Here is an 18,743-nt window from a genome sequence, read left to right as displayed (position 1 = left end):
TCTGCCAACAATTACTTCGCCATTGACGCTTTGAACAGCAGGCAGGAAAGTCCATCGCCTTGACCAACTCCGTTGCTTGCTTCAAACAAGTCCGATAACGCACCTGACATCTTCAAACAGCGCTGTACACTATCCACACACTCCGAAAAAATCATGAGATTTTACGTCTTTTGGATGCACATAAAAAAAGCGAGCCAAATGACGTGAATTTGTGTCAAATTTTAAATCCGATGGTGTCCGATTCGGGAAATGTCAATCATAGCGGCATCGTTTACATGTCCTTCATCATGTAAAATTACATTTTTCTTTCAATACATCTTTCAGAACCCATTTCTACGTCATTCCATCACTTACATCATGTGTCATTCAGTCATAATGTGAATTACGTCCGGAGTGATTTTCATTATTTTTAAGAGTGCATCATTGCCTTGATGAGTCTAGTCAGTTTCCCGGGAAAGCCATTTTCGTCCATAGTTTTACATAGCTCTTCGCCGTGGATAATATTATAGACATTATAGGCAGCCTAGAAATTGATGTAATAGGTATTCGCGCAACATCGCGGATCTCCTTCGACCAAACCGGCTTGATAGCTTTTCACAAATCTGCATGCTTGCGGCGATGGTCGACGGAAGATGATATGGGAAAGGACTTTATAGGCTTCATTAAGAATAGTGATCGCTTGATAGTTCGCACATTATAACTGTCGGGGACCCTGATAGTTGTAGCGGTAAACGCGTAAGATGCGAGTTGGCACATCTCCTTCATCCGCCGTACCGATGGAACCATTCCGCCTATTGCCTTAGTGTTCCACTTCTGCCCCATTCAGGTGTTCATCGTAATGCTGCTCCCAGCTTTCTTTTTTTTATTATTCTTAGCAATGGGGGGATAGTCTGCTCAACAGACGCCGGACCAAGGTCCAGGAGTGTAGGGTTGGGGACCATTTACTACATGCAAGCAGTAAACAGGACTACACCCCGACCCACTAAACCATTCCCATTGCCGCCAAACCTTTCGTCTCTCCGGGACCAACAAGAAGGCATTGCTTCGGAAAGGGGCTATTTGCACATCGCAACCTCCAGGTTAGCTGCGTAGCACAGAACAGATGGGAAAGATGACAACAAAAATAGCTGCCAAAATTTACGGGAACACTAGCGCACCTGGTGGCGGCGGGCAAGCTTTTTACACTGTTATTTTTTCGAAATATGTATAGAATTAGACAAGAAACTCGTCCAAATCTTTTCTTAGATTTCTACTCCAAGGTTGTTGCAAAAAAAAGGTAGTCTCCAGAAAGAGTGGAATATTTTCATTGAATTTAGGATTACGAAAAATGGTTTTGCATTTTCTCCTTGTTTTTGTAATCAGATCGTACAAGAGTTTATTTGAATGATTTTCAATATGAATTGAGATACACCCGATTCTGTTTTTTCACGGATTTTTTTACACGGCCGTGCAAAAAAAGTTTCCATACATTTTTTTCCGCCAAAACCTTATTTTTGCATGAAACGTCGAGAAATGGTGTTACTTTTTTTGCACGGTTTTTGAAATTTTGAACCGAAAACTTTTTTTGCACGGTACGCATCCCCCGTGCAAAAACAGAATCGGGTGTAAATGTTTGTTGAATGGTCAAGTTTGGAGGTCAAGGTCTCAGCTTCTAGTGTTCCTATGACCTAGAAACTTTAATCGCAATCCAGACATAACTTTAATTTTACTTACTCAAAAAAGCCTCTCTGTATCAGATCTTTTCATTTCTTATTCACCATTTTGAACTTACATAGCTATTATACAGCTGTTATAGTGAAAATATTCTTTGTGTTTAAATTTCAAGGAAATATTTTTACTAATTGAGATGATAAGTTTAATATCATATTGTCGATGCAAAATTTAGAGCAAACAAACAATCCAGAAAAACGTCATTTTTTAATGGAACCTCGACTCAAAACTAATAAACAATTTTCATAACCAAAAGTCAGAAATTTACAGAGTTTGTCATGTGAATTCTCCGAATTTAACAAAATTTCGCGGCCAAATTTCACGGGTTCCGCGGATTTACATTGTCCTGACTTTTCTCATGTTGTATCTTAATATGGTTCACGTTCATCCATGTAATTTCAGTTAATCAACGCGAAGTTATTTTTTCTGGAATATTGATATAAAATCAATAATTATTCCGTTTATAATAAAAAACATAAATATAAAAAATCAAGGGAAGATGGTTTTACAGTTTGCGGCGACCATTATGTTATAATCACAGATCATATTTCAGTAAACACCTTGATTGAGCAATTTGTCTCATTTATGTCATATTTAAAATCAAAAATTTCAAAGTTTGCAAACAACTAGAAATAACACAATAACACACCGGAGTGATTTAAACTTTGACCCATCTCCAGGATAATATGTCATTGGGGGTTTTAATGGAAGAAGCTTTAAATGCTAAAAAAAAATCAGCGCCACACAAAACATTTAATAAACATTAATATTTGTTAACTCATAAGCATACTAAGTGTTTAACCCGTATAGGTCTGAGTGAAAGAAAACTTACTAAAACTCTCACCGCTCAGTGAATACTTAACGGATTTCAATTATTTTTTGTCAGTATACTCGTACACATATCTAATTTCTAAAAGTGGCCAAAGGATCTCGGGAATGTTCTTGTGGCTGAAGTTATTGCGGTGGATCACTGGGTCAGGTTGGGTGACAAGGGTTCTGGGCTTCTGTGCCCCTGGAGGTAGGCAAATTTCAAGTCACAGATAATTTCCAGAATCGGCTATAATGTGGCCACTATATCAAGGAATTTTGAGAACGCATCAGCGTAAACCTTCTGACAATCGATTATATTAAATAATTATGTCAACTGCATTTTATTGATCCTACAAATGACCATTTTCGGGTCCCCGGGATGCCTCAAATTCATGATAAAGTGCAGATTTTGTATCTTAACATCTATGTATGTAAAGCTTATGGGAACGCGTTTTAGTGAACTATTATGTTCGATCTATACTTTTAGAGATTTGAAACGGTTTAGTACCTAATAAATCTAGAGCCGGTTCTTCAGGGTATTAAGTCCAAGTGGCCGCATCTGGTACACTCTAAACATGCAAATTAAAATGTTTGCCTTTGGAAATAAATAAAGATAACTTGGCATGTACCAGAAAATTGCCTTTTTCTACCCGACTTGACCCAGTAACCCACGGCAATAACTCCGGCTACAGGAGCATTCCCGAGTTCCTCTGGCCATTTCTAGAAACTAGATATGTGAGCCAGTATACTGACAAAGAAAATATTTGAATCCGTTAAGTATTCGCTGAGTGGTAAGGGTTTTAGTATTTTTGCTTTCACTCAAGTTTACACGGGTTAACGTATTAAATATTGTGACGTTGATATTTTTCAACTCATTAATAAGCGGTTTCTTCACCACCGCTTAGGCCTTAAACCTGGTTTAATCGTATGGGTAAACGTGGTTTACGACTTAAGCGAAGGTGAAGAAATCGACCCTAAATGTTGTTGAAAATGAATGCTATGAAGTCGACCATTTAATAAATATATTAATTTTAGAAGTATTTGATTATGTCGGATTTGTTGGGTATCTACACCGCGTTCATTCGTCATCTCACGCTCAACAAGTGCAGTTAAGACACCTAATCAAACCGTCGTCATTCCGCATTTCGACCCGCACTTTTTAAGAAATTCGTGAGAATAAAATGACCGGAGATTAGTATAAATTCCATTTGATAAAGAAACAACAACTAAGAAATTTATTTCGTTTTTTATTCTGATTTTGGAGAACGCGACTCTGGTTGAACACCGGAATTCGGTAATCGTTTCTCCTCCTCAAACGTCAGTCTAGATGCTTGATAGCAAATCTGATGTGCTATACAACGTGCCATGTCGGGCGCTAAGTCTGAGGACTCAGAGACAGATCTTTTGTATGCATTCCAAACTGTTGTGGCAAAGCAGAGTAAAATTGTATTAATTTAATTCTAGGAAAACACATAACATAACACCATGATAAATTAACCAACCTTGCACTCGTCTAAAATATTGCACATCAGAGGGAGGTTTCTGCTTCATTTACATCATAGCAATCTTTTTCTGCAAAGCTATAAACAAATTCGATACATTGCAATTGTCCATTGAATAATTTCAACCGCATCCTTCACGAGAATTTTAGTGCGATCGTGTTGGAGAGCCTTTTCTTGAAGGCGTTTTTGTTGGAAATATCAAGCTCGTAAAGCAAAAACTGTGTGCCGAAACGTGTATTGTCTGGTCCGCTGTATATGATACACCGCGCGGCTGTTGTAAAGCTTCCTAAAACGCGCATTTGCTGGAAATTCCACGCGGCGAATGGTTCTGTTGATAAAACACCCCAATGTTATCTCTTATAAGAATGAGGTAAGAAGGGAACAAAACCGCGGTTGTTCCTTTCCTTTGGGGAAAGCCGCGTGTCCTTTTGAGCAAAGGCGCTAATAGAAAAACTTTATGTTTTACATCTATTTATTGCTTTAAACGTTGGATGAAAAAGGTGCACATGATTGAATTTAGCGTTGTTTTTGCCGATATAAGTTTGATAACAAAATCATTCACAGTGCACCAAGGGAGCTGGGGAGGTTAGTAGTTGTTGTTTTCAGTCAAAAACTACAGTCGCACATATAGGATATTACCAGATACCACACCATTCTGCTAACACATTACCAAAGAAATACAAAAGAACGTCAAAAGCCAATAATTAGCGTAAAAATGTTTATGTTTGCAATTCAAAACGAGTCGGGCTTTTATTGCCAAATGTTTTGATTCAGGTGCTGGAATGGTTGCAAGGCTTACTGTGCTGGCGAATCAACGATGTTGACATAACGCCAAACAAATTATACGAGCGAGGCAGATCATTTTAGACGAAATTAACGTCAATATCCTGCACTGCAAATTCCAGTGGGTCAAACAATGTTTTATTCGCCTACTCTTCTCCACATTTTCTTGTACTCTAGATGAATATTTCTTTTTGTTCTAAGATGGTTATCTGTTCTGTGTGCGTAGCCATGCAGCAACGAACATCGATGACACGCTTAGGGGGGTCCACCAAGGTAGCATGCTGGCGCTTTGCCAGCTTCCCAGGTGGTCCTTACCTGAGAGAGACTCGCGAAGAGGAAAAATATCAACGTCATATGCAGCCCAGATTCCCCTCTCACGAAACGTCAAATGCAGCCCACCGTTTTTATGGCTGAAAAAGTGAAAAGTATTGTGTTCAAAGTAAACTGTTATTAAAAACCTAAGTCGGCGGAGCGAAGTTTTCCAAAGTTGCTGATAAATCTAAGCAGAAGATTGATTATTTCTAATGTCTGCTTCGTTTGCTGGCATGAAATTTCACTCAAACGGCTATTTATGATTCGATGTGATGCAAACTCAATCATTTTTTGCTGAGAGGTTCATGAGAGAGTTTGAACAGCATGCGCATAATAGAATCCTAAAGCCCTGTCCCAATTTTAGTGCCAAACGCTTAAGTTTAGGTCAAAAACATATGTTTACTCAATTTTCTAATGTTTTCCGATGGTTGAAGTCCAAAAAACATTGTTTTAAGTTTTTTTTAAATTTTGTCACACCCCTTGGTTTAAACTCAAATTTTGGGTGTATTTTGTTTTCCGTGTCCCTTCCGAAATGTCAGAGGGGAACAACCCCGGTGTTAAAAAGTTGAACCCTTGTGGTATTTTTGTCGACTAAGCGAACGTCAATCATGTTTGAAGGTTCATTTATGGATCCAATTCATAAATTAAAGTTTTAATATGATATATCCGTTATTTGAGCGGGAAAAAATGTTAAAGTAGTTGCAGTAACATGCTCTTTCGTGTTATTAAATGAAAACAAGATTTCATTAGCCATTTTAGGACCCTATTGGTATAAACACAAAGTGGAATAAGAAAAAAACTCAGCAATCACAGAAAAAGAAGACCGTCTTCGCGAGTCTCGCCTCAGGTCCTTACCTCCCATTGTCCGCTGAAGGCGGGCAGGGTCGACCACAACGTCCGCGCCTAGCTGCACCGCAGGTATCAAGAACTGATACTGCGGGCTTCGCAATTTGACACATACGGTGGGGACACGACTCCGGACAATCTGGTTCAGAGGATGTGTGAAGACGAGTTTGGCTGGAATGCCGTTTCATCGGCTATCACCCACATCGTCTCGGAACTACAAAAGAGGTGACGAGTGGACTCGAGGAGTGGTTAGTGCAGACGCTAAACAACAGGTGGTCCAAGGGTTCGCAGTCGGCTACGTAGGTCATACCGGTGCCCTTACAGCGATTAAGTGGCCGCGGGGAGAACATCCCAGTGCTGTCATGGCGCCGGCCTACAGGGTTGGATACGAGCCTCTGGTTGTTCGGGCAGGTGGAGGCCCCTTCGTCAGCAATCCCAGCTGGTGCTAGCTGATAGGGCCTGAGCCTTCGGCTGGTCAAATTGCTCCCACCTGTCTATCATATCACGTTTGCCGTCTAGGTACATTCATACTTATCCCGACACATTTCGGCTCGCGGAATAGAGCCTTTGCGTGATGCGTTCGGTTTCGTGTAGAATTAACGCGTTCCTTGAGAACGATACAGCTGCTCCATTTCTTCGCCCTTCAACTCTTGCAGGCAGCGATTTATTCCCGGAAGAGAAGGGTTTTGCTGTCTTCGGTTCTGTTTGTATCGTTCCACCTTTGACGGGTACATTGGTAATGGCTGCTTTGACACTACGCTACCAGTTCTCAGGAGGAGCTTCGATGACCTATCCATCATCCGGCAAAGCTGCATCAAGGCTTTGGGCGTAATTAGTGGCGACTTCGGGTAGCTTGGGCCGCTTCAGATTGTACCGTGTCGGGCTTCGGTATCAAATGTTGTTCACAACTGAAAGTCTTTGGCGCACTTTTACCATCAGAAGGTAGTGGCCAGCGTCGATGTATGCGCCATTGGTAATATCCTAGAAGTGACTAACATCAATCAGAACGTGGCCGATTTGTGAATTAGGTACCGTCCATAAGTTACGTAATGCTCGGAGAAAAGCTCAAACGTTACGACTCACACAAAATTTAATTTTTTTTCCATAAAAAACTCGTTATGAAGGAATATGGGTTAAAACATTTCAAATTTTAGCGTTACGTAATAAATCTACGTTGCCTTAGTCTGTTGAGGTGATCTCAAGGTGTATCGATATGGGAAGCTGAACTGGAAGTAGGCGTATTGCAATGTTCATGGAGGCGGCGAAATCAATGAGTCCAAGGCCGTTTTCGTTCGTAAGCTATTGAGCACTGAACTTTTCTATAATCGGTCTGAATTGTTCCTCCTGGCTAACCTGAGAGTTGAGATTGCCAATAATGATTTCGTCGTCTCGTTCCATCCTTATCATTATCGCCTCGTCATCTGCACCTGATAGGTGAGGGCTGTTCCCGTTGAGTATGCTTACATTGAAATAATGGCCTTTGATCCGCAACTTACACATTATGTTATCGATTTAATTATGCACCTCTGTTTTTCGCCCATCACGATAGAAGATGTGCCTATAGCTCGTGTCTGTTGTCGCAGCTCTGGTAGAGTGGTAGATGGTATAACTGTGATAGAACCATCCCTCCTGTAGCGGAGAAATAGGGAGAGTTACTGGACAAGAGGTGTTGCCAACCCTGGCAGCACTGCTGGATAAATGCTCTACGAACCCCCTCTTTTGGAGACAGCGTAATATGTACCTAAAAAGAGGTACCTGAAAGAGGAGAGCGCAAAAGTGGTCCATTTTTTAATCTAAATTTACATAAAAATTGACCTGTCAAAATTAAATAGACCAGTTAAAATAGACCAAACTGCACGCGCATGCACGGTTTGTTGTAATTTTTTTCGAACCATTTCGAATGGATGGTATTAAACCAGCTAAATTCTAAACGTTATTGCTGAAAGCTAGAATTTTTCACCTGTTATTTACTGATATGTGATGAGCTGCTTAAGTGGAAGAATTTATGGAAGAACTTTGGAGCATTTCCCCGTTGAACTCCGGAGGAAATTCTGAGGAATTGCTGGATGAAATCCACAAGAATTTCGAGAAGAAAGGAATTCCAGGAGGAATTCCGGATGAATTCCAGGAGAACCTCTGAAGGAATTCCAGAGAACTTCTAGGACTCTTGAAAAATTCCCGGAGGAACTCTGAGGGATTTCTCGAAGGATCTTAGAAAATTCTCGGTGTAACTCCAGAAGAATTCATAGGAGACTCCGAAATATTTCTGAGGAATTATTGGAGGAACTCTTAAGAATTCCTGGAGATACTCCAATAAATTTCTAGGAGGACAAATGATGGAAATTTGAAGGAGTTACCGGTGGAGCTCCAAAGTAACTTCCGGAGGAACTCCAAAGAAAATTCATGTGGAGCTCTGAAAAAAATTCTTGGAGGACCTCTAAATAATTCCTGCGGGAACTCCTAAGGATTTGCTGGAAGAATGTTTTCTTGAGAACTGAAGGAACTTAGGATGTCGGGATGTTGGAGGAACTCTGCAGAAATTTCTGCAGCATATTCAAAGGAATTCCTGAAGGGACTCCAAGGAATTTCTGGACGAACTCCAAGCAATTTTTGGAGGATTTCCGAGGAGGAAAGTTTCTGAAGCAACTTAGGATTACCGGTGAAGCTCCGAAATAATTCCCGGAGGAACTCTGAAGGAATTTCCTGAGAAATTTTAAAGGAGGAACCCAAGTAACACAACATGTCTCATATAAATCACAATGACTTCAATGTGACTAATGAGAATGTTCTGTTTCATAGCGAAAAAACTGGAATTCATACTTATATATGACTGGAAAAGCGCAGAAGGTGGAGCTTGTGCAACATATTTTTGTTGTCAAAATTATATATCATATGGGTTTAGGTATACATAATGATGTATTATACTTTATCCAACAAACCATTAACGCAACAAAATACTGAGAACATTTGGTAGTGGAAATGCATTGGATGGTCGACAATGAAAAATGTCAGTGCAAACATTGACAAGCCTTCATTTTTGATTGCATAACTGTTATTGATTGATTACTGTTATTTAACTTAAATTTAATATTAAATTAATTATGGTGAAATATGCACTTTTGCTTCGAAAAAATCAATTCGCCCTTATAAATCGTTCAATACACATTTTTCGACATCAAGCCAAGTGGGTATTTCCAAAAAAGAATCAACACAATTTGCAAATTAGTTCATTATTTTGTTTTCTACCAATACACTGAACTTTTACTGAACTATTATTACTTTTTTCAAAGCTTCAGAACAAAAATCTCATCGTTATGGTAAATATTCAAAATTAAATTCAAAAATTAAAGATGGTCCCCTTAGACACACTGCATGACGAGTGTTTTGGGAAATGACAAAAATTTTATTGCCAATCATTTGCCATTGTTTCATTCAAGGCAGTGAAAAATTTTCAGGGACAACTAGTGTGATCATAAATTTACAGTGTGATATAAGTTTGATAAATCACTTGACTATGACAGCATAAATTGAAGTTGTAGCATGGAAGTTGCTTCTCAAGTCTCACAAACCGTTGTTCATTTGTACCCGAAATAAAATAGTCTAATCAGGTTCCCGACCAACCAGTCTTCATATTTCTTTTTAGATCTTTGACCAACGATGGCGATCGCTAACGGTTCAAAATGAATCTATATCGATCGCTATCGAAAACCACTGACTGGTTGACCGGGTTATTACCAAAAACTATTCCGGCAAACTTTATGTTACAATTTTGTTCACGGAAAACTCCTATACCAAATGACTATGAAGTGTTTTCTAAGTATTTATATATTTTTTCCTACAATTTTTCACAAAAACACGTAAGCCCTGCATGAACACAACTGTAAGCGAGTTAGGTAATTCCATTGAACCTTTTTCGTACTAAACAGTGGCAAACAACCACCACACTCTTTTTATTCATATAAATTGATAAAACGGTATTTAGAGCATACCTTAAAAATAATAATTTACTCAAAACATTTGCTTAAAAGTATTCAGTGAACACCATATGGCGAATTTCTTAGCCGGCAGTGTATTATCCATGCTATCAAAAGAATTAAATGTCTCTTTTGTTGCATTTGTTTTATAGACAACTAGAAAAACTTATATTTGACTGAAAATAAACATAATTTGTTTATTCAAAACATGTTTGAAAAGAGTATATATTATGACATATATGTAACATGTATATGACATATTGAGACTGTTTATTTATCGTACATGTCTAAAACTACCGAAATAAGACATATAACCAAACACATGTTTTGATAAACATGAGAAGACAAATATAAAACATACTATGGTTGAAACATAGTAAACGTAATTAGAACATTTTCAGCAAAATGGTAGATTTGTATTGCAAAACAAATTATATGCCTTAGTAGAACATCTCCATTCAAGTTCAATATTGAAAGGTTTAACAAAACAAAATAGCGACTTACGTGAGACATGACATGTTTCAAAAACTTTCTAGCAATCATTGTAGGACAAACTGTGTATTTTTAAATTTGAATTTATGTTTTCGGTGTTACTTGGGAACTATGTAAAAAATTCTAGAGAAACTCCAAATGAATTCCTGGAGGAAATCTACAGCAATTCTTGGAGAAATTCCGGATGAGTTGCTGAAAGAACTCCGGGGTTATTGCTTGAGGGACTCCGGAGAAATTCCTGGAGAAACTATGGAGGATATTCGAAAGAATTCCCGATGGATCTTCGGACGAAATTTTCAGGAATTACTGGATAAATTCCAAAGCAACGGTTTGAGGAACTCTAGAGAAATTTCTGGAATAACTCTGTAAGAATTTCCGAGGAATTGCTAGATTGAACCTAAGGGAATTGCCAGAGGAAATCGGAAAGAATTTCTGGAAGAACTTAAGAAAAATACTAGAGGGACCTCGGAGGAATTACACGAGGAACTCTTTAGGAATTCCCGTAGGAAATCTAGAGGAAATTCCCGTAGGAAATCCGGAGGATTTCCAAGGTGTTACTAGAACTCTGAAAAATTCCTGGAGAAATTCCAGAAAAAATCCAGTAGAATTTCCCAGTGGAGCTCCAAAAGGATTCCTGGAGGAAATCTGAAGGAATTCCCGGATTAACTACAATAAAAAATCCATGAGGAACTCTGAATAAACTCTTGTAGGACTTTCAAAGAAATTCCTACAGGGACTTCGAAGGAACTGCAGGAGGAATAATTTTTAGAGAAACTCCAGAGAAATTCCTGATCGAACTATGAGTAGCAACAACGGTAGAATTCTTGGAGGTACTCTGAAGAAATTGCCGGTGGGCTCAGAAGACACTCACCGGAAAAAAAAATCGTGAGGGAACTCCGTAGAAATTCCTGGAGAGACTCTGGAGAAGTTCATTGAAAAGGTTTCGGAGGAGTTCTGGAGGAAATCCCTGCAGTAGTTTTTGGAAAAAAATCACCTAAAGAATTTCTGAAGGAAATCTCCGGATGAATTCCTGGAGAAAATGCATGGAGGAATTCTATGAGGAAATCTCTGGAGGAATTTCTGGAGAGCAATCCGCGGAGAACTTCCTGGTGGAAGTCCTGGAGGAAAAGTTCTTGGGGTATATTCCCGGAGGAATCCCTGGACGAAATCCTCGGAGAAATTTCTTAAGAAAATCCCCGGAAAAAATCCTGAAGGAAATTCAGGATGGAGGAAGCAATTCCTGATGCGAATCTCCAAAGAAATTTCTGGAAAAAATCTCAAGATAAACTGCCTGAAAAAGTCTCTGGAGTAATTTGTGGAGAAAATCCTAGAAGGAATTTCTGATTGAATTTCTAGACGAAATCCCAAAAGGAACTCCTGAACGAAATCCTCGTAGGAATTGCTCCATACATTCCCCGGATGAGTTCTTGGAAAAAATCTCCGAAGGAATTTCTGGAGAAAATCTGTGAAGAAATGCCTGGAGCAAATTTCCGGAGGAATTCCTGGACGACATTCTGTGGAAAATTCCTGGTGCAAATTCCCAGAGACATTCCTTGTTGAAATTCCCGTATAAACTCTCTGAATAAGTACCCGAAGAAGTTTCTGGATAAATGTCTGGAAAATTTCATACTGAAGTCCATTCGTACGGGGATTTCCTAGATGAAATCCCTGGAGAAATTCCTGCTGAAAATCTCAAGAAACATTTTTAGATTTACTCCAAGATGAGTCCACTGAAAAAAAAAAAAAAAAAAAAATACCCGATTGAATTTTGAGAGAAAATGCCTGAGATCTCCGAAAGAATGCCTGTACGAAATTTGCAGAGGAATTCCTGGAGGAAATCCCCAGAGGAATTTCTGGATTAAATCTTCGGATGAATTCCTGAAGGAAATCCACGAAGGAATAATCCCTGGTGGAAATCTCAAAAGGATTTTCTGGAGGAATTCCTGAAGCAAATCCATGGACGAATTTCTAGATAAAATTCACTGAGAAATTAATGAAGAATATTCGTACCCGAAGCAAATCTTCGGAGTAATTTTTGCAGCAAATCCCCGGAAGAATGTCTGATAGAAGTTCTCAGAGGACTTCCTGGAGGAAATCAAAGGAGGAATTCCTGATGAAAATCCTGGTGGGCGCATCGGGGTATCTTCGGTGAAAATCCTGAAGACTTGCTGGAGAGTTCTTTAGGCAGACTTCCCCAGAGAATTTACCGGAGATACAATCTGATAATTCCTGGAGTTGTTCCTCGTTTTCACTTCGTAGACTATCAAGCTTCCCCTCAGCTTGGCTGTTTCATGGAGAAAAATTCGAACTGGCAATCAAACATGTGTCAAATAAGAATTGGAACAGCCTAAACCTTGGTCCAAATCCGATCAAAAATGGACCAGGCAGATAACTGCTACACCGATACATGCTCCAATGTTTACAATGTTCCAAAAAGTTTGGACCAAACCAGTGATTTGGACCACCGGTGAAGTTGCCCTAAGTCGAGAGAATCGAACTTACTTTCTAGCTGGATTAAGTTGTGTGCAGTAGGGTAAATTATGTATTTTGGACAGGCTAAGGATATGGCTGGAAACGGCGATCAATTAACTGCATTAGATACTAATATTTTATTACGTAATGATACTTATATGCTTAATGCTTCATTGTTCTTTGAGTTTCTGGGAATAAAAAGCTTACAAACTGTAGTGTTAGCTTCCAAAATAGCGTTTTTTGGCGACCTGTCTGTTATACATTTCGGACACCAAATATACATTTTGGACACCCTCATGTGAATATAATTTGGACAGGGGCGTTATCTCAATATCCATACAATGGTTTCTTAAAAAGACGATTGTTTCATAAAACTTTGAGATTTTACTTGTGACTTATGCATTTTTTAGCTTATTGGATGTGTATATTAGTGATAATTAATAATTTCATTTAATGCAAGCAAATATCATCAGATCCACGAGAAAACGCCTGCAAGTATGCATGCATGCGACATTCCAGTGTATTTCATCAGATGACCAAATTATATCAACAGAACAAAAACCATAATCTATTTTGGACATCACCTGATTTATGTCTTATATACTCATGTTAAGATTTTAGATGAACTAAGCTTAAATGTTAGACATATTTAATCATATTGCCACTTTTAAACTTTTTATGAATGTCAATTCTGATCTCTATTATTGCATTTAATGTATGTTCTTGAAACGCACGTCCTCTTGCATTCGTAGGTTTCACAGATGTTCTGATGATACAATTTACAATTTTGATAGTTTTGAAGCCAATTTGTAATTGTTTTGAAAATAGTCATCATTATTAAGTAGCATAGTGTATTAATAATGCAATACATGATTTCCCGTACATATATTCCTCACCATCTCATTGGAAATGAGCATAGAACGACTAGCCTGTCCAAATTATATGCATGTCCAAGTTATATACGTTACCCTATGTGCAGCCTGATCAAGTTTCGATTTATAAACTACCAATATGTAATTTAGGTTTATGATTTCCGCATCCCAGTGGTGTAACCTCCAATTTTGGCTGAGGCTGTGTTGGCAATTTGAAAGTCTTGTTAACTGCTCGATTCACCATACAGTTATTAGTGAAATTATTGCTAACAATTATTAGGTCAGGTTTAGCCTATACTGAATTCCAAATACGAAAATTTACCCAACAAATTACTTTCTAGATTTAAGCTTCAGTATATGTTGCTCGAAAATGTGACGCGTTGGAACATTTTGCCTCTTTTGGGGAGAAAAAAAAAACACCTGGAGGAGGCAAAGAGCGAGGAGATGGAGCAGCAGTGCCGGTTTCATGAAACGCGGAAGTTCTATCAGAAGCTCAATGCATCCAGCAAAGGCTTCGTGCTGTGAACAGAGATAAGCAGGAATCTTGACGGACGAACGAGAGGTGATCGAAAGGTGGTAGCAGAACTTTGATGAACACCTGAATGGCGCTGAGAGTGCAGGCATGCAGGTCTCACCCTTCAAACAACGGAGGATATGACTTCGTATATACTGCAAACTATTGAAACCAACCACCCCACCAGGGCTAGACGCGCACGCACAGAAGCACAAAGAGAAGAACGTGGTGCAGCATTCAGAGAGGCAAAGTTGGCTCTCAAAAAGCAAATCAAGAGTCGAAAACGGGCATGTTTTGATAGTCTATGCCAGAGTGCCAATTCTAGTCCATGGGGTGACGCCTACAGAGTGGTAATGACTAAGACCTGGGAGGGAGAAACCGATATGAAATTTATGTACGTCAAGGTGAGCCGAGATTCTGCTGTCACGAACTGTCACTGTGAGCCCAAATCTAAAACAATGGACAAACATGATAAAAGCGCGTAATTGATTAAAACATATTTTTGAATTTTATCAAGTGTGACAAAAAATCGATTGAAAAGCTATTCATGCTTATTCAAAAGTTATGTCACAATAGCACCTTTTATTCTGATTGAATATAAAGTATTCAAATATGCATCATTTTACTTTTTCCAATAAAAACGAAAATGAAATGCATAGAAAACTTTGGCCATTTTTCCATGTTTGTCCAGAACGATCGAAGGAACACAACAAAAGAAAACTAGCGATTTTCACCAAGTCTGCCTTGATTGTCGTTGGTAAGTTGGAGTTTTCTTGCAGTTCGGAATAACTTTGTGCCATATTTCGTGTGTAATATCGGTGCCTCCCTCCCAGGCTAAGACCAAAGGTGCCATAGCGCCCCAAGAGAAATCGCCCGAGTTGCTGCGATCGATAATCGATGTACTCTTCTCGCACCATCCCATAAGCCCATGGCCCCCAGCGTCGTATGCGGCAGTTGAAGGAGAAGAAGTGGCGAGAGTGACGAACGAAGAGCTGTCGTGAAATCATTCGCATCAAACAAGGCACCGGGACCCGATGGTAGCTTGAATGTTGCCTTAAAAGCGGCAGTGAACGCGGATCCGGACATGTTCAGGACCACAATGCAACGCTGCATTGATCAAGGAATCTTCCCGGATGTATGGAAGCGACAGAAATTGGTGCTACTACCAAAGGCGGGGAAGCCACCAGGTGACCCGTCGGCGTATATACCTATCTGTCTATAAGATATGACGGGCAAGTTATTGGAGAGGTTGATTCTCAACAGGCTAGTACCATACACGGAGAGTGTGGACGGCCTGTCTAACTACCAGTTTGGATTCAGAAAAGGTAAATCTATTTTGGACGCAATCCAGTCGGTCGTTCAGACAGCTGAGGTGGCAATCGAGCATAAAAGGAGCGGCATCCGTTACTGCGCGGTTGTCACTCTCTGGATGTGAAGAATGCGTTCAATAGCAATAGCACACGCGCTTCACCGCCTCAAGGTACCGGTGCAGTTGTGTAAGCTTCTAGAAAGCTATTTTGATGGTAGAGTTCTACCATAGACAAACAGACGTAACACTGACGAAATTTCCATCGACCACTCATTTCACGATGATTTCAAATTCACTATGTTACAAATCTCACGTCCAGAGGCGCGCGCATCGTTTTTCTTCGCGTTTGACGTGTCACTTTACCGCCATCTGGCGGTCTTGTTGCACGAAACAGTGTTTCGTGCAACATGCTCACCAGATGATGATGGTGTAAACTGGGTGATGGATTTTGAAGAAATTTGTTCTAAGTGTTACGTCTGTTTGTCTGTGGTTCTACTGTATGACACAAAGGAGGGCAGAAAAACGTTCGAATTACCGCGGGAGTACCTCAAGGTTCAATCATGGGCCCGCTGTTATGGAATGCGATGTACTATGAAGTACTGAGGCTGCCCCTTCCGACGGGTGTTAAGATTTTTGGCTTCGCCGACGATATCACCCTAGTGGTCTATGGTGAATCGATGGAGGACGTAGAGTTGACAGCAGCACACTCTATTTCCCTAGTTGAGGAATGGGTGAAGTCTAGGAAACTAGGACTGGCTCGTCACAAGACTGAGGTGGTGGTGGCCAACAACCGCAAGTCCGAGCAACGGGCGCTTATATCGGTAGGTGATTGCACCATAGAGTCCAAGTGATCCCTTAGGCATCTTGGAGTAATGATCGATGACAAGCTCAGCTTCGCTAGCCACGTTGAATATGCATGTAAAAGGGCATCTACGGCTATAGCTGCGCTTTCGAGGATGATGTCTAACAGCTCTGCTGTAATTGCCAGGAAACGCAAGCTACTGGCAAGCGTAGCGCTATCCATACTAAGGTATGGAGGACCAATCTGGGCAAAAAAGAACGAGCAGAAACTTAAAGCGGTTGGAAAGCACGTACAGGATAATGTACTTAAGAGTAGCAAGTGCATACCGGACGGTATCTAAAGAGGCCGTGTGTATCATAGCCGGGATGACGCCCATCGGGCTCATCATCAAGGAAGATGTTCAATGCTTCAACCAAAGGGGTACCAGAGGAGTCCGCGACACGTGTAAAGAGGAAACGCTTAGAAGCTGGCAGCAGGAATGGGATAACTCCACTAAGGGTAGATGGACCCATCGGCTAATACCAAATGTGTCAGATTGGTATGGTAGAAACCATGGGGAAGTGAACTTCCACCTGACGCAGTTTCTGTCAGGACATGGTTGCTATAGACAGTACCTGCATAGGTTCGGGCACTCAGAATCTCCTGCGTGTCCCAATTGTGCTGGTGTGGAGAAAACAGCGGAGCATGTCGTGTTCGATTGCCACCGTTTCATTGTTGTGAGAGTTTGCATGCTCACTACATGCGGCGGGGACACGTCCCCCGACAATATAATAGAGAGAATGTGTGCGGATGCCGAGTGCCGGAATGCAGTAACTACGGCTGTCACTGATATAATGTTAGAATTGCAGCGCCTATGGTGCGCCGACCAAGAGTTGGCTGTAGAGGATTAGCCCTGCCGAGGCTGGTCTCTTGTAACATTGTTTAAGTCGGCTAGGAGAAGCAGTTTGCCTAGGCTACTTCTGCTACACGTGTTGTGCTATATGCACAGGCCCCTCCCCGAAGAAATACCGTAAGGTGGTTCCGGGGAGATAAGGGTCTGAGGCCAAAGGTAATGTCGATGCACTGCTCACCACTTGAGCAATTCTTTTAGAAGTAGTACAGTGCATAAGCTGGTTTTAGCGGGTCATCGTTGGTGCGTCATCCCCGCATTCCCTGAGTTACCTTCTCAGGGGATCTGTTTGCAGATTTCCCCCTTGTAAAAAAAACACTTTGAAGGAGGTCATATATGTCATTGACTTGAGCTGGCGAACAATAAAGCTTCTGGGCCCGGAGAGGCCAACTATTTGTGTGCACCGGCTAATAGTCACAATATGGGAAACAGAACAGCTACCGGAGGTGTAAAATGCCCCATCTACAAGAGGGAAAAGTTAGATTGTGAGAACTGCGGAGCAATCACCATCCTAAATGTGGCCTACAAAGTATTATCTCGATCATCTTCCGTCGTCTGTCACCGGTAGTAAATGAGTTTGTAGAAAGATATCAAATCGGCTTCGTTATGGCTGTATGGCAAATCCTCCAAAAATGTCGTGAATCCCAGGTCCCAAAGCATCACCTTTCCATCAATTTTAAGGCAGCATACGATAGTATCGACCGCGTAGAGCTATGGAAGATTATGGACGATAACCTTCCCGGGAAGCTCACGTCACAAGACTAATAACAGTAACGATGGAAGGTGTGCAAAATTGTCTGAAGATTTCAGACGAACATTCAGTTCGTTTGATTCCCGCCGGGGACTACGACAGGGTAATGAACTTCCATGCATGTTTAATATCGCGCTAGAAGGTGTTACGCGAAGAGCTGGGCTTAAAAGCCGGGGTAGGATTTTTATGAGATCCATTCAATTTGTTTGCTTCAGCGATGCTATGAACATTGTTGGCCGAGCATTTGAAAAGGTGGCAGACCTGTACATTTAGCGGAAACGCGAGGTAGCAAAAGTTTGACTGGTGGTGAATGCGTCCAAGACAAAGCACATGTTAGTAGGTGAAGCCGAGCGATAGGGATCGCCTAGGAATCCGGTCGAGGTGGTTGACGAGTTCGTCTACCTTGGATCCTTGCTGACGGCTGATAATAAAGTTAGTCGTGGAATACGGAGGCGCATCATCAGTGGAAATCGGGCCTACTATGGCCTCCAAAACAAGCTGCGGTCAAAAAAAGATTCACTCGTGCACCAAATGTACCATGGGTTATAAGATTATAACCGCTTATAAGACCGGTAGTCCTCTACGAGCCTCAAACGGGGACGAAGCTCGAGGGGGACCTGCAAGCACTTGGACGTCGGGTGCATAGGATGATCTTTGGCGGCGTGCAAGAAAACGGTGTGTGGCGGCAAGCTTGCCAAACTCTAC

Source organism: Aedes aegypti, chromosome 3 (genome assembly GCF_002204515.2).
Source record: "Aedes aegypti strain LVP_AGWG chromosome 3, AaegL5.0 Primary Assembly, whole genome shotgun sequence".
Lineage (NCBI taxonomy): Eukaryota > Metazoa > Arthropoda > Insecta > Diptera > Culicidae > Aedes > Aedes aegypti.
The sequence above is the reverse complement of the archived record's forward strand: the minus strand, read 5'-3'. Positions refer to the sequence as shown.